Below are 18018 nucleotides of genomic sequence, written 5' to 3'. Positions count from 1 at the left end.
AACTGTTTAGCGTCTTCATAATGGTTCCTACCAACTGTTGTTTACGTCATACAACTGCTTCTTTGCGTTGCGTTTATTTTTCGTCAGTGTATTGCCTTTCTCATTTAAATGCAATGAGTTCTATATTTGTTCACTTGATACATTGCACATCACCATGTTTATCGTGAATATGATCTATGGAACACATAACTAACTCTGAGCTGCACTTTCTGTAATCGATGAGCTGGTCATGCTGCAGACTGGGCATGTAAACTTAAAGCTGCAGTAGACTTTTGTAAGGAGTTCAATGAGTTCAATGAAGGTGGACGTGTAACGAAGTAAGGAAGGAATGAAGCCAGTTATAGGGAGTCCAGCATCTTAACGCGAACTATGAAGGACGGTGCAACTCTGCATTTCCACTTTAACTAACATTGCAAAGGTGAAACAAGCGATAAACAACAAAGCACAGACATAAAGCCAGGGAATAACCAGCTTACTAATTCGGGATCTTTGCACCCTTAATCTATCACTTAACAAGTTTCTTCGACATTTTTTTGAAAAAAATATTATACAATCAGACCCAATGACTCAAACAAACCCTTTTCATAAAATTTTGCACATTGTAAAGCTCTTACATTTCAGTATTCAGAATAAACATTTTGTAAGAATCTTGTATCCATTCTCGTGTGCGGTCTTTGGTGATTAGTTTGTATGCAGTGCCTTGATACAGGATGTACAAAAAAGTGTCGAATACTTTGAGAGGTGGTAGTATTGTACAGTACTGTCAACTCTGGGTGCGTATCATAGTGTTTTACCTCGTTCCAAACACGGATTCACTTACATGTTTGCCGGCCGCGGTGGTCTTGCGGTTAAGGCGCTCAGTCCGGAACCGCGCGACTGCTACGGTCGCAGGTTCGAATCCTGCCTCGGGCATGGATGTGTGTGATGTCCTTAGGTTAGTTAGGTTTAAATAGTTCTAAGTTCTAGGGGACTGATGAACGCAGTAGTTAAGTCCCATAGTGCTCAGAGCCATTTTTGAACTTACATGTGTAAGTAGGCTGTTTATGTTTTCTCTATGTAAGTAGGCTGTTTATGTTTTCTTTATGTAAGTTTGCTGTTTATGTTTTCTTATTGCAACATTACGTAGCGCTCTATATGAAAATCACTGGCTGTGCTGTGTGCAGTATGTGGCTAGTTTGCATTGTTGTCTGCCATTGTAGAGGGGCAGCTATATGTTAACAGCGCGTAGCGTTGCGCAGTTGGAGGTGAGCCGCCAGCAGTGGTGGATGTGGGGAGAGAGATGGCGGAGTTTTGAAAAATGTCATGAACTGCTGTATATATTATGAATCTTGAGGTAAATACATTGTTTGTTCTCTATTAGAATCTTTCATTTGCTAAGACTATCAGTAGTTAGTGCCTTCCGTAGTTTGTATCTTTTATTTAGCTGGCAGTAGTGGCACTCGCTGTATTGCAGTAGTTCCAGTAACGAAGATTTTTGTGAGGTAAGTGATTTGTGAAAGGTATAGGTTAAAGTTAGTCAGGGCCATTGTTTTGTAGGGATTATTGAAAGTCAGATTGCGTTGCGCTAAAATTATTGTGTGCCAGGTTAAGCACAGTCTTGTACAATTGTTCTAAGTGGACGTTTCATATGTATAAATTGTTCTAAAGGGGACGTTCCTAGAATAATTTTTCTAAGGGGACGTTTCATATGTCGACCCTTAGCCTAGGATACCTCACTGGAATCTTCTGATTTTTTCTTGTAGTTTGTGTATTTAGTGTAGCTTTTGTTTATTGCTAGCGCGTAATTGTAGAGAGAATCTCCTTTGTAGTTGCAGTCTTTCATTGTTGTAATGTAAAACAGTTGTGGCATGCATGTAGATTTGCAACAAGTATTTCGCAGCTGCGCTTGTAATTAACTACATATTATTTTCAGTGCTATGTTAATGTGTTCTCTTATTTTTGCTATTCAAATTGTGCTTTTCTGTGTTATCGTGTGAAATATTGTGACAATAATGGCGTGTGAAAAACGTAACACTCGGCTCCAAAGTAAACTAAGAAATGACAGTGAAGACGAAAGCAGTGTGTTGGCCCCACCATGTAATGAATTAACTAACATTCAAAGTAGTAATTTGGTAACTGTGCATAGGGAAATGGAGCGGGCGTCAAACAATGGTGTAGCCAGTCAAACAGGTAGTGAACAGGGAAGCATTATCGATCGATCGGTCGGCAACAGCTCGCCTCAGGAATCCGAAATGATAGGACACAATTTTGCAAATACTGTAGATTCAGGTTTTGCGTCCTCACCGTTTTCTCAAATGAGTCAAGACACATTTTCTGCTTGTCAAAATGTGAATGTTGCCGGTGAAAATGCACTGCCAAAAAGCATAGAGAAACAGATTCCAGACACTAATACATTATTATTGCAATTAATGCAAAAAATGGAACAAAATCAGAGACAAATGGGACAAAATCTTCAAAAGTTAGACACCATGGAACAGAATCTTCTAAAGTTAGACACAATGGAACAACACCAGAGACAAACACAGCAACAGTTACACATAATGGAACAAAATCAGAGACAAACACAGCAAAAGCTGCAACAGTTGGACACAATGGAACAAAATCTTCGGAAGTTAGACACCACACTTGAACAAACACGTGAAGATCTAACTACTGAGTTACATAACATTGAATCGAAATGTCAAAAAGTCTGTAATGACGTAAAAACACAAATTTGTGAGCATTTTCAGCCTATTTTTTCGCGGCATGAAAATGCATTACAGAATCACGAAGCAGCCATAAAAGAACTGCAAACTATTGTTCATGAAAATCATGAGACCTTGCAAGCTAAAATGGACTCAGTTGCATCTACCGATTCGGTTATGCAACTTGCAAAAACTCAGGAAAACTTAAAGGACACAGTAGATACTCTGAAAATTGGTTCAGAAAGACACATGGAGGAAATTAGTTCATTATCAGAGAAAGTAGCCGAACTTTCGGATCAGGTCACTAACTTATCTACGAAGGTAGATGATAATCTGAATGACACAAAACCGGTAGTCTTTAATGACACAGAAGAGTGCGAACAAATTAGGAAACTGAAACAATATCTGAATCAAATTAATACGCAACACCAAAGAGAAATCCGAGAAGTACAAGAACAGCTGACACAGGTAATACAAGAATTACGTATTTCAGAGGACACTCGCGCCCCAATACGGGAAGAGGGACATAGAAATACGGAACAGCCACAAAATAATAACACAGGGCATTTCGGTAATTATGAAAGAAATTGGCAAGGTACACCGAAGTTTGAGATGGAACCGCCGACACGACGTAACAATGACCGATATGCTACTCGCCGACATGATGATTTTGACTATAAGCTGTTCATTACTACACGTAAATTCAAAACGTTTAAGAATTCTGCCAACGACATTCATCCACAAGCGTGGCTCCATCAATTCTCTCATTGTTTCCCTCCCAACTGGTCATTGGAGCACAGGTTAGAATTTATGTGTGGCTACTTAGAGAATGAACCAGCTGTAAGAATGCGATCGGTCATTCACGATTGCCACAGTGAAGGAGAATTTTACCATGCCTTCCTCTCAGCATATTGGTCTCAAGCCACACAGGACCGAGTAAAACATAGCATCATGATGATGAAACACTTCGAACAATCTGAATTTTCCAGTCTTGTGAAATATTTTGAAGACATGTTGCACAAGAATCAATACCTGTCAAACCCATACAGCCCCTCAGAACTCATCCGCATTTGCTTAATCAAACTACCTGAACATTTACGACATATTATTTTAGCAGGACGTTGCAAAGACGACATTGAAGCTTTTCAGGGGCTCTTACAAGAACTGGAAATTGACACTGACAACCGCGGAACGCGAAAACAGGAGCAAAACAATCACTACAGGTCACATCCGTCACAATTCTGTGACGACAGAAACAATAAATGGCCACGGCAAACCTATTCTTACAACGTAAATCGTGACCAAAACAGACACCACCCATATGACAACCACTGGCAGAGTAATAGTTACAGGGAAAGATCACCTTTCCGCGGTAATGACTATCACAGAGACAATCAGAGAAACAGACAATATGGGAACCAATATAACTATTATCACGGGAGACAGAATAACTTCAGACGCAACAGTTCAGCACGCAGTTACGACTCAGAGAGAAATTCTCCAGCACGTGACAGACAAGAAAGAAACTATGTAAACTACCGACAAAACGACAGACGTGAATTTCATCAGAACTGGCGGGTTTCTAACAGAGCTGGGCCCTCTGGGCAACGTGAATTTGTGGAAGTTAGGCCTCCTAATCCCAGTAACGGTGCGCGCCAACAAAGAAACAGACAATGACTCACACCGCAGGCAGCCGCGTGCGCCCGCTGGCTCAGGGAAAAATAACATTGACGCTAACCTTGAGCAAAGTTCCAGTATTCTTTACGGACGACTACCGCATGATAATTGCATTCAAGTTGAAATTCTGCGTACTGAGAAGCGTAAAGGTTTACACCACATTTCTCATGTAAAACCATTTATTGACAGATAATCTGCTTTTAACTTAGTCTTTGCAATTTTCACTTCACACTACTTGTACAATTTGTCACACTGAGAAACTGTTAACATGCAACTATGTTTTAAAGCTAACTAACCATCCAGTCAAGAACATAGGTAACTTAGACAAGTAATTGCTAATGCATTGTTATTGCGAACAGACGACACAGTGTTGTTATTTATACATTCCTCCTTGTTAGTTGCACGATTACGTAACGAATATACGGATTACATACTTAGAACATATACCTACACTGCTAATGAAATTTTCATGCAACATTTTGGTTTGCTTGAGAGTGGATTCTGGATTTGAGGTGCTTTCTGTGAAATGCCAGATGACACAGTGGTTAGTTTATGTGACAGCTACACGATTTTATCACGACGCTGCTAATGCATGACAATTTACAATGTTGCTTTTGCGGTGTATCTGTTTTATATCTGCACAGTTTTTTTGAATTCTTCTATAAAGTGAGACATGTTTTAGTGGTGACTTTTGTGCTATTGCTACAAGGAGACAGCCTTTTCCGTAGGACAACAATACGTTACAGCACAGTACTTTCCTCATCACGGCAATAAGCGTAATAACTAAGTTATCTATACGCAAAGCATTTCACTTTTGTGTATAATGAGGTAAGTACATTGACTTCTGCAGAACGTAGCTTTCGGAGGACGATAACTACGACACTTCCCAGAGATTATCTTACAGCAAGACGCATATTCAGCGCTACAGGACACGTATTTGAGTGATCAATTTTGTACTTAAAACATTTATTTTTAAAGATTTTTGAATTACAAAGAAAGTTTTTCGTGATACATTTCATTCCATTGCTGTAATCTGTAACACCTGAGGGTATAATTACAATAAACCTCAGGGGGGTACACGCCTACTTTGTGTACCATGTGTTTGGCAAGCACAAGGAGCCCTAGCTAATATGGTATTTGCTTATACAATTTAACACATCGGTACCATATTTCTCTAACACATAAATTACACAGCTATCTGATCATTTAACAGAGAAACAAACTTCTTTCTTACGTCAGTGACACATGTTTACGCAATTACACAGTTGGATAACTTCACACTTACGAAATTGTATTTTGTCTGTACTGTGTGAACTGTTCATATTTTTTTGGTACCATTGTGATACTATGAGAGCTTTGAATGATGTATTTGGTAAGGGAGCATGATTTTAAAGTACGTTTGAGGTAGATGACACTATTGACATGAGCAGAGAATTTTCTTTAGGTTTTGAAATTATTGCAGAAAGCTACGACGATTTTGAGATTTGACTGAGGTGTTATGATGTTATTTTTACGACGACGATGTGTATTATGCTGTTGAGGTATGTTTATGTCAATAAGATGATGCTACCATATATGAGGAATGTGATTACGTGTTTATATGTATATGAATAATGAATAGAAGTTAAGGACTCTTGACTTGTGAAAAAGGATGTTGGAAACCGAGAATCGTACTTTAAGAGTTATGAAATGTGTGTGTAAATGCGTGAATGTATCACAATGCCGGCGAAAATTTTTTGGACACTGTTATATTCATAGGAGTTTGTTTCTACACATTTGCAACGTAAATTCTCGACCTGTGAAATGTTTATATGAGACTGTCTCTGTAGCGGAAAAATGTCGTAAATATTTCCATAAGAAAGTTAAGTGACCACCTGCACGTGCGTCGTCGGCACACAGCTGTGTCAGACACCTGGAGAACAAGCCATTAGGGTGTGCCTTTGACATTCCTTTGTAGAGGGCATCGCTAATGCGACACGCTCGTTACTTGAAAACATATGATTTTTGTAATGCGTTGTGGGCACACAGCTGTGTCAAACACCTGGAGAACAAGCCATTAGGGTGTGCCTTTCATCGCTAATGCGACACCCTCGTTACTTAAAAACATATGATTACTCGCACTTTGTGCTAATTACTGAAATGCTTATGAATTGATGGGAAATATTCGTTCATCTGCACACCTGATTATGACAAGTGTCTTTCTCCGAGAGTTGAGTGCTACTGACTTACGAAATGCCACATGACTATTGAATGATATTTTTATGCTTTGCTTTTCATAGTTGCTTATTTCATTTGATATCTGGTTTCCAGCTGTGTTGCAGCATTGCTTTTATAAAATGAAATGCATTTGCTAATGTGAACTCTTTCTGTCAACAGATCTATTAAATGATAATTTTGTAATCCACATTCTTTAAAAAAGGAGCACTTGGAATTGAAAGAACAATAAGAAGGAACTAGTAACAGTAACACATAATTTTCTTTTCCAGTACATGGTAATATTTTTTTACAATCAGTTGTTATGGTGCACCACTTTAATTACATAGACATTAAGATGTGAATAGACATTTCCCTTGTCTGCATTGTTGTTTTTACTGTAATATTTTTTCTGCTTGAGCTATGTCATGTTTAGGTATAAGTTGCTGCTGTTTGCCAGGCATAGTGTTACTGAATTGGACTTTGTATTACTCTTCTAAGCTAGTTTTTCTTGTTTCCTGCACAGTGCCTTATATTAGTTGTAATATTGCACTTGCTTTGCTAATTTATGCTGCTAGCTTTGCCAATTTGCATTTTTTGTCATTTCTGTTTGTGTTGATTTGTTGTGATGCTGCATTGCCTCGTCCCTTGATATATATATCTGAGCTCAGTAGATTTAAGTTAGCTTAAGAGGGGGTAGACCATATAAGACACTGACTATGGAGAATAGGTAAAGAATGCATTGCGAAGTTATATGAAAATGATTTGGGCCCAAATGAGTATTGTACAATCAGAAATAATTATTTTGAAAGAAATATGAATAGAATACAGGAAGGAGGTATAAATAGGACTTTTGGGAATAATGATGAACGAAGGGAGATCTCCATGCAAAATACTGCAGTAAAACAAACCCTGTCGTTTCCTTTTGTGTTATCCCACTATATGTTTGTGTACCCTTGTGTATTTGTGGTTTTCCTGTCTTTATGTGTTGATGTGTTTATGTGCTGATGAGAGCTATGTTGTAGAATTTTTCTAATACTCTGTTATTTTCTTTGTAAAGATGCTTAGACATTATTTATTCTGTGTTGTTTTAATGCTCATGTGTGAAGTTGAATTTTTAAAAGTGATTCTGATCTTTTATTTTTGTACTCATGTCATAATTTCTGTAACACTGATGTATATGTTTATTTCTATTCTTTTGTAAAGCCTGTACTACAAATGTTATCTGTATTGTTATGTTTTTAATTATGTATTTTGTATCTTTGTAATTGTATTCTTATGTTATATAATTGCAATTGACGCCAGTTAATCAAATTAAGTAACTTGTAAGCATTCATTTCACTGCACACATTTCTGTTGGTCACAGTATATGGACGATATGTGAGAAGTAGGGACTGTTAGTGTTTGCGCGTGTGTTACTAATTCAGCAAGGGACTGGATAACAGCATTGCTGGTTCTAAGGACAATTCCCAAAAACTTTGTGCGTGCACAAGTGGTGGTTTATGGACTTGCTATCTTCTCTGCAAGACTCTTCGATGGTAATTGTGCACCTGCACAGTCGCAGCAGATGGCTGCTGGCCATCTCTACCAGGACTACAGTGGGTCTACACCTTTGCTGACTCACCAGTACCACAATTTCTACAAGGACTACAGTGGGTCTGCACCTCTGGTGGCCCACCAATACTCTCTACCAGGACTGCAGTGGGTCTGCTCTGTGATGACCTACCTACCAATCTTTTTCAACACGTCGACTGACTCTGCTGTGGGTTTGCTCCATTGTGGCGCATTACCTGTCAGCATGTCAAGAGTCAGCACTGTCTTTCTGTTGGAAGGACAACACTACTTCTTCAAGACTGCATGGACATCCACTACTTCCGTGTGCATTGTCTTTTATTGCTCAGACTTTGATAAAACAAACGGCAGTTTTACTGTGGTGAATGATCAGGACTGTCTTTATTGACTGTGAGAAAATTTTAGCTGTTGACCAACATTGTATTAAGAAGTGTGTGCATTTGATATCTTTCTTACTGTAATTATGAAAAAATTTTTCAAATCTGTATTGGCCACTGGCCAAAAATATTTGTAAAATTTTTTGTGGGGAGCATGGGGGCTATGTAAGTAGGCTGTTTATGTTTTCTCTATGTAAGTAGGCTGTTTATGTTTTCTTTATGTAAGTTTGCTGTTTATGTTTTCTTATTGCAACATTACGTAGCGCTCTATATGAAAATCACTGGCTGTGCTGTGTGCAGTATGTGGCTAGTTTGCATTGTTGTCTGCCATTGTAGAGGGGCAGCTATATGTTAACAGCGCGTAGCGTTGCGCAGTTGGAGGTGAGCCGCCAGCAGTGGTGGATGTGGGGAGAGAGATGGCAGAGTTTTGAAAAATGTCATGAACTGCTGTATATATTATGAATCTTGAGGTAAATACATTGTTTGTTCTCTATTAGAATCTTTCATTTGCTAAGACTATCAGTAGTTAGTGCCTTCCGTAGTTTGTATCTTTTATTTAGCTGGCAGTAGTGGCACTCGCTGTATTGCAGTAGTTCCAGTAACGAAGATTTTTGTGAGGTAAGTGATTTGTGAAAGGTATAGGTTAAAGTTAGTCAGGGCCATTGTTTTGTAGGGATTATTGAAAGTCAGATTGCGTTGCGCTAAAATTATTGTGTGCCAGGTTAAGCACAGTCTTGTACAATTGTTCTAAGTGGACGTTTCATATGTATAAATTGTTCTAAAGGGGACGTTCCAAGAATAATTTTTCTAAGGGGACGTTTCACATGTTTACTGTTATTGCGCTGTTTGTACGTACCAATGGTGTACTATATTTACATTTTCTCTCTTCCTTTACTAACTGGCAATGGAAGCATACTACTCGACAAACGAAATGGTGAATATGATATTCTGCTATGGTTTAGCAAATGGGAGTAACCTGCGAGCCCTTGCCCTCTACGCTGAAAAATATCCACAGCGCAAAGTGCCATAAGATAAGTTGTTCGGCAGACATTTCCAGCGTCTGGGGGAAACATGTATTATTGCACATCGGAAGTCTGGTAATGGAAGGCTCCGCGCGGAGGAGCGTGTGTTATGTTTGCTGGAAGAAACTCCTTTGAACAGTATGCGACGATTAGCAGCAGCAGAAGGCGTGCATCACTCTCTTATCTGGGAGGGGGGTTGCTTCATTAACAATTGCTGTACCCATATCATGTACAGCATGTTCAGGCCACAGGATCACCATGGCAGGTGGCGGTTCTGTCAATGGCTGTTGCAGAAGTGTGCCGCTGTGTTCACATCCAAGATTTTATTTACCGATGAGGCAGGGTTCACAAGAGATGGTGTTGTGAATTTCCACAACCAGAGTGTGCGGACAGATGTAAATCCCGAAGCAATTCAGGAAAGGGACATCAACAACGATTCTCAGTTAAAGTATGAGCGGGCGTACTTGGCGATAGTTTAATAGGCCCGCAGAGGTTAATTGAGGCGCATTATTTGGAGTTTCTCGTTAATGTATTGGCTACCATGCCGGAGGCTGTGCCATTGCAGCAACGAATACAAATGTGGTTTATGTATGATGGCCCACCAGCACACTTTCGTCACAATGAGCACAAACATCTGACACAGATATTTCAGGACAGCTGGACTGGTCGGAGGGGGGAGCCACACCTCGGCCTGCTCGTTCCCCACACCTCAGTGCCCTAGACTTTTGGTTATGGGGACACTTGACAGAACTGGTCTGCGCCACGCCAATCAATGATGTGCGGACACTACAGCGTCGCGTGTTCAATGCGTTCCAACAGGTACGACTACAACAGGATATACTTCAAAAGTTGCGTTATTCCATAGGCCGGATGGCAGAGGAGTGCATTGTCATGAATGGACGTCACATTGAACACCTCCTGTAAACACGTATTTATCGCAGAAATTATGCATTTCCGGAAAAACGTTCATTGGACTTATTTTTCTTGTTTCCTCTCAAAGTATCGATACTTTTTTTGAACACAATGTATAAGTAGTGATCATGAAGTTTCCGTCTGAGGACTTTGCTGCAGCGTACATGCAACGCAGCGTGATTCCGATGCGATTTATAGGCAAGGGATAAGTGTGGCTGACGTGTCTCTTCGACGTGCTTGAGATAAATGCGGAAACGTGAAATATGGCGACATTTTTACCAAATGCGTCCAAACAAGAATAACGTACTGTTGTAATTTCCTGCTGCCGATAGACATCCATCGGAGCGTGAAGCATGTGCATGGAGCAGCATGTCTGTCGAAAACAACTTTTGTGGAATGGTTCGCCGAGTTCCGTGCTGGTCGCGATTCGACACAAGACGCAGGCCGATCTGGGAGGGTAGCCTCATCCATTATTCTAGTAGGATACAATCGAGCACCCGTCCTATCGTCCTGATGACTCCCCATACGATTATCACGCCTTCGCACCTTTAACGAAGGGTTTGAAGGGTCAACGATTCCTGTCGGGCGGGGCTGTGCACCAGGCACCTACGGAATTCTTCACGCAGCAGAACGGTGTTTTATCAAACGGGTATGTCCAACCTAGTGCGCTGGTTGATTTCCTCAGTGTTCACGGCGCTTTTGCCTGAATGGTAGACCGATTTGGACCGTACGGGCTTCGAGCGGAAACTTGTTGATCGTCCCTTATAAGTTTCGTAGTGCACCATAAAGACAAATCGTTCGACACCAAGAGCAGATAATATTCTTTCTTGAACTACGGGTATGTTGCAGCAGCGTTATTCACTTGGTAGTAGGGAAGGCGAATGGTCGACATCGATTTATTGGGAGAACTTTAGAAAACTGTCGTTCATCTGTAAGGGAAACCCTTTAGTGCGACCCATTGTCGAGTACTGCTCAACTGTTTGGGATCCGCACCAGGTCGGATTAAAGGAAGACATCGAAGCAATTCAGAGACGGGTTGCTAGGTTTGTTACCAGTAGGTTCGAACGACATGCAGATATTACGGAGATGTTTGGAGAACTCAAATGGGAACCACTGGAGTGATGGGGATGCTCTTTTCGAGGAGCACTACTGAGAATGTTTAGAGGACCAGCAGTTGAGGCTGACTGCAGAGTGATTCTACTGCCGGCAACGCACATTTAGCGTAAAGAACACAAAGCCTCGTATGCAGGCATATAGATATTAGTTTTTCCCTCGCTCTATTTGCAAGTGGAACAGAAGAGGAAATGGCTAGTGGTCGTACAGGGTACCCTCCGCCACGCACCACACGGTGGCTTGTGGAATGTGTATGTAGAAGGAGATACTGAACCACAAAGCCAGAAAGTCGAATTGACTGTGACTTTCTCAAAAATGCGTTGCGAAAGTTTTAAAGTTGATTAAGCTTATCTACTGTGGATATTTTAGAACCCGCGACTGTTAATTGAATGTAAATACGTAGAACAGCAGTCACTTTTTTGATTAGTTATTTATTACTCCATGAAACGGTTTTCGAACCTTTTCAGGTTCATCTTCAGATGGTTTTCTGGAAGTTACATCACTATTTCTGGCATAATGCTGAGTGCTGGCTCTGTGACAAGAAGGTTGAACAAGCTTTAATGTATCGCCGTGAATATTGTTTATCTGTCGATATGGACGCAAAATTTTAGTTTTTGTACTTACTGCGACACTATGGGCAGCTTTTTTCTGTTTGTGTCAATCTGTCTGCTTCCATTTTGATGGCCAGTTGGTACATCACGTCACACACTTTGTAAAAGTCGATTGCGAGTCGTAAATCTGAATCCTATAAAAATAATGTTTAAAAATAACTAACTTATAAAAATAACATACAACCATTTTATAGTAGTAATAAATATTTACAAGCCTTTATATCGGAATGCATTCAAGATAGAGCACACCTATAAATAATGTTTTCTATAATCTCACAGATCATTGGACACACTTATAACACGGCAAACTGTATTTACGTACCTTTCATCATCTGAACTACCACTAACTACATACTCGTCCTCATATTCCATTATTGGCTCAAATGGCTCTGAGCACTATGGGACTTAACATCTGAGGTCATCCGTCCCCTAGAACTTACAAGGGAACCTCCCCATCGCACCCCCCTCAGATTTAGTTATTAGTTAGCACAGTGGATAGGCCTTGAAAAACTGAACACAGATCAATCGAGAAAACAGGAAGAAGTTGTGTGGAACTATCAAACAAATAAGAAAAATATACAAACTGAGTAGTCCATCCGCAAAATAAGCAACATCAAGAGACTATGAGCTAAAGAGCGCCGTGGTCTCGTCGTTAGCGTGAGCAGCTGCGAAACGAGAGGTCCTTGGTTCAAGTCTTCCCTCGAGCGAAAAGTTTAATTTCTTATTTTCAGACAATTATCAAAGTTCAGGCACTCACACATAATCATCTTCGCTCTCCAAAATTCCAGGACATGTTCAGATTTGCTTGGGCATATGCAGGATTTGACGGTCTACACACGGAAAAATTTGAAAACGTTAAAAACATATGTTTTGACAGAGCACAGGGAAAACTGTACGACTGGGAAACTGTTGCATTCATTTGTTGCAGTTTATGTGACAAACTCTTATGTTTTCATCACTTTTTTGGGAGTGATTATCACATCCACAAGAAAACCTAAATCGGGCAAGGTAGAAAAATCTTTTTACCCATTCGCCAAGTGTACAAGTTAGGTGGGTCGACAACATATTCCTGTCATGTGACGCACATGCCGTCACCAGTGTCGTATAGAATATATCAGACGTGTTTTCCTGTGGAGGAATCGGTTGACCTATGACCTTGCGATCAAATGTTTTCGGTTCCCATTGGAGAGGCACGTCCTTTCGTCTACTAATCGCACGGTTTTGCGGTGCGGTCGCAAAACACAGACACTAAACTTATTACAGTGAACAGAGACGTCAATGAACGAACGGACAGATCATAACTTTGCGAAAATAAAGAAAGTAAAATTTTTGCTCTCTGTGAAGACTTGAACCAAGGACCTCTCGTTTCTCAACTGCTCACGCTAACCACGAAACCACGGCGCTCATGAGCTCGTACTATTCTTGATGTTGCTTATCATGCACATGAACTACTCAGTTTGTATACTTTGCTTATTTTTTCATAGTTCCACACAACTTCTTCCTGTTTTCTCGATTGATCTGTGCTCAGTTTTTCAAGGCCTATCTACTGTGCCAACTTATAACTAAATCTGAGGGGGGTGCGATGGGGAGGTTCCCTTGTTAGAACTACTTAAACCTAACTAACCCAAGGACATCACACACATCCATGTCCGAGGCAGGATTCGAACCTGCGACCGTAGCGGTCGCGCGGTCCCAGATTGTGGCGCCTAGAACCGCTCGGCCACTTCGGCCGGCATTTCATTATTAACGCAACTTTTAAACAGTGGGCAGTCCATAGTTAACTATTTCATCTACTTTGTTTTTTGAATAACTTTCTACACATGGCACATCGTTTGGACACGTAGGCACTTCTCCAGTAGCACTTTGGACAATTTCAGCCTTAGTTTCATACATAGCAGACTCGTCATATATATTGATAACCTTCATTACACTGTTTCCTTTACTATCAGTTTCAGATAATAGTGCGAAATCCCTACCACACCTTTCTGCATCAGAACCACAAAACACATTTTCATTAACAATGATTTCACCTGCACTGTTTATAATGTTATGTTTACTAATGTTCTCCTCTACATCACTTTGACCTCTTATTAATTATGCACACGTCTTTTGCGTGGCATATTCTACCTTCCTTTCCTCATAACCTCCCCCACATCTACATCATTTACCTCATATACATCTTTAACAGCACAAATTTGCATTTCGATTTGTTCACTTCCTATTATTCGATTTGTTTACTTTCTGTTACCATTATGCAAATAGCCATGTTCTCTTATAACTGTTAGCACTTTCTTTAACATGAATATATGCAGGTGCCAGAGTTCATTGCGCTCTCGTGTGACAAAGTATAAGCTGTGATTGCCTATTGATGTTACTTATTTTCAGTTTCTTGAACAAGAATGTTACTCATTCTTACGCTTTATTAGGCTGGCGACCGTTGTTATTATCATTTGAACAGTGTAGATAGGTAAAATATTGTTTGTTACTGTTTAAATATTTACGTAATTCTGACTTTCACTACCGACAAGCCACCTCCCTTAGGTACAACACGGTCAACATAACAAAATTCGCTCAGAGGGTAACACTGCTCTGCTTCTTTATACTATAATTGATTGAATAAAAATAATTTCATTATACGAACTGCCACCAGCTTTGAGGTTATAGTATAACAGTAGCGGGTGAAAGTGTTATAAAAATGGTTCAAATGGCTCTGAGCACTATAGGACTTAACATCTGTGGCCATCAGTCCCCTAGAACTTAGAACTACTTAAACCTAACTAACCTAAGGACATAACACACATCCATGCCCGAGGCAGGATTCGAACCTGCGGCCGTCGCGCCGCGCGATTGCAGACTGTAGCTCCTAGAAACGCTCGGCCACTCGGCCGGCCTATAGTATATAAACAGTAGCGGGTGAAAGTGTTATACGTGGCTTTCCGTGACAGGACTATTTGTTATGTTGGGGCATAGTACAGAATAAACCAAATTTGGTATTTGATTGCACTAGCTACGTAAATCCAGTTGCAGTGTTATACGCTGTTCAAGATTTATCACGTTTACGAGAAAAACAGTCAAAAAATAAACCCCCATAGACTTTATCTGGCTTCTGCTACGAAGTACACTCATTCCACTTAACGCATGTCCCGTTTACAGCTTCAGGGGCAATGTTGTCGGACCTTAAGGTAGGAGTTACACTCTAAATACAGCGAGCGCCGGCCAATAATACGGCTTTTTATGAAGCTTGTATGTGTTCGGCAGAGAGGCACAGTAAAGCGTCGGCCGGAATGAGGTGCGGACCATATGTAGAGAACAGAGGCGGTCGTTATTTGCGGGGCTCCTCCATCAACGCCGCAGCGCTCCCAGCGGGGACCGCGGGCGGTTCCTTTGGTGGACAGAGCGGAAAGCCGAGGAGGCGGCCCGGCTGCAAAGTAGGCAGTGAATTCGCCAGTCGACTTCGCGGCCGGCGGCCGACCCAGATACAAAGGCCTGGAAAAGCCACTGGGCCTATCCATTACCTCGCCCAAATGGCGCGCCCGGCAAGAAGCCAGTGCAGCGGCGTTCTTCAAAGGGGACCGGTCCGTGCGGACTTCTTCAAATACAGCGCCCAGGCCGGGGGCGGTCGCGCACTTTCCGCCGACAGCTGCTACCGTTTCCTGCCGCCGCCTACCAACACTCCGGTTATGTTCTTCGAGCACGTATCGCTCGGGCCCTAGACTGCTGCACGATAAATGTGTACAACTTTCCTCCTCTTCAGAAATGGAAAAGAAAACGGAGCCAGCTAAGCAAATAAAATGTCTCGTGAATATTCATAGCAAATAAAGTGGACCATCTCAAGCTCGGTTTCTACTGCGGGTCGATTAGACAGACTCGTTTCCAGTTTACAGACTCTTCTCTCAAGAGGTTTAGATTTGTTTCACCTTGACCAAGCTTTACACTGCAGAAAGGCCGAGCTTAATAATGTTATAGGAAACCATTAGGTACCTAATGATTTTATTAAATGTTATTGAAATGATACCGAAAATAAATCAGCTTATTATCCGAGAAAGAAAAAAATGACAAAGCGTGGAATAGACGGAAGAGAAATGCATATCCATAGGACCATACATGACGCCCATACTGCCAACAGGAAAATTAGAGAGTCGTAAGGACAGAAGGGAAGCATCTGTATGAATTTTAAAAGCGCATCTGGGAAGCAGTACTACGCAAAGAAGCGAAGTATGAAAGGAGGGAGGAATATTTAGAAGGGCTACTACTCAAGGGAAACTAAGTTCTACATCTACATCTACATCCATACTCCTTTGCAAAGGCAAAGGTCCCGAGTTCGAGTCTCGGTCCGGCACACAGTTTTAATCTGCCAGGATATTTCAAAATTTAGTGGATTTCTTTTAGTACTCATGTGAATAACTACACCTCTCTTTATTCAGGGTCAATTGCCACTTTTCACACCATACAGATATCTTATCTGTATCATTTTGCAATTCGTTTTGGTCATCTGACGACTTCGCAAGACGGTGAATGGGAGCATCATCTGCAAACAGTCTAAGACGGCTACTGAGATTGTTTCCTACGTCGTTAATATAGATAATAAATTCGTACAAAACAGTTGATCAAGTATCGACCAATTATATTTAAAATGATTGAAACGAAAATTGGCGTTAGGAAGAGAAACCGCCGGCTTCTCATCGCTAATTACTTTGTCATATCCCATAAACAGGCCGACATCACTGTGACGTGGAACAAGCAAAGAAGGGAAAGAAAATAAGATGAGAACTGAAAAAGTAGTGACATATTATATGGAGATATGAATGACTTCAGCTCATTTATTATTCATAAAAACGACAGACTGGAGAGCAAAAGAAGAAGAAGAAGAAGAAGAAGAAGAAGAAAAAGAACTTGCAGTACTTTTCATAAAAAGAACTGGGTTTTTAAAGGTTGAATCTCACTGTATTTAAAAACAGAAAGTGTGCAATCATTATGTATTACAAGAAATGATTTGTGGTACAGAGCCGGGGATATTTAATGAGTAAACCATTCGTAAGGTCCCGAGTTCGAGTCTCGGTCCGGCACACAGTTTTAATCTGCCAGGATATTTCAAAATTTAGTGGATTTCTTTTAGTACTCATGTGAATAACTACACCTCTCTTTATTCAGGGTCAATTGCCACTTTTCACACCATACAGATATCTTGATGATGATGATGATGATGATGATGTTTGGTTTGTGGGGCGCTCAACTGCGTGGTTATCAGCGCCCGTACAATTACCCAATCTTTGCTCAGTCCAATTTCGCCACTTTCCTGGATGATGATGAAATGATGAGGACAACACAAACACCCAGTCATCTCGAGGCAGGTGAAAATCCATGACCCCGCCGGGAATCGAACCCGGGACCCCGTGCTCGGGAAGCGAGAACGCTACCGCGAGACCACGAGCGGCGGACACAGATATCTTATCTGTATCATTTTGCAATTCGTTTTGGTCATCTGACGACTTTGCAAGACGGTGAATGGGAGCATCATCTGCAAACAGTCTAAGACGGCTACTGAGATTGTTTCCTACGTCGTTAATATAGATAATAAATTCGTACAAAACAGTTGATCAAGTATCGACCAATTATGTTTAAAATGATTGAAACGAAAATTGGCGTTAGGAAGAGAAACCGCCGGCTTCTCATCGCTAATTACTAATTACTGTTCAGCGAGCGGAGGACAGACGCATCGAAACCTCTCGTCTCTTGTTACTGTGCTTGTGAACAACTTCCCACAATGAGACGTTAAGTCGTGTTGGAGCTCGGCAGTTGTTTGTCCTGTCTGCCTAGCACACTTGCGACTTCAACATCAAAATGCTATACAAGCGAA

This window comes from Schistocerca cancellata, chromosome 2 (genome assembly GCF_023864275.1).
Source record: "Schistocerca cancellata isolate TAMUIC-IGC-003103 chromosome 2, iqSchCanc2.1, whole genome shotgun sequence".
Taxonomy (NCBI): Eukaryota; Metazoa; Arthropoda; class Insecta; order Orthoptera; family Acrididae; genus Schistocerca; species Schistocerca cancellata.
This window is presented reverse-complemented; position numbering follows the sequence as displayed.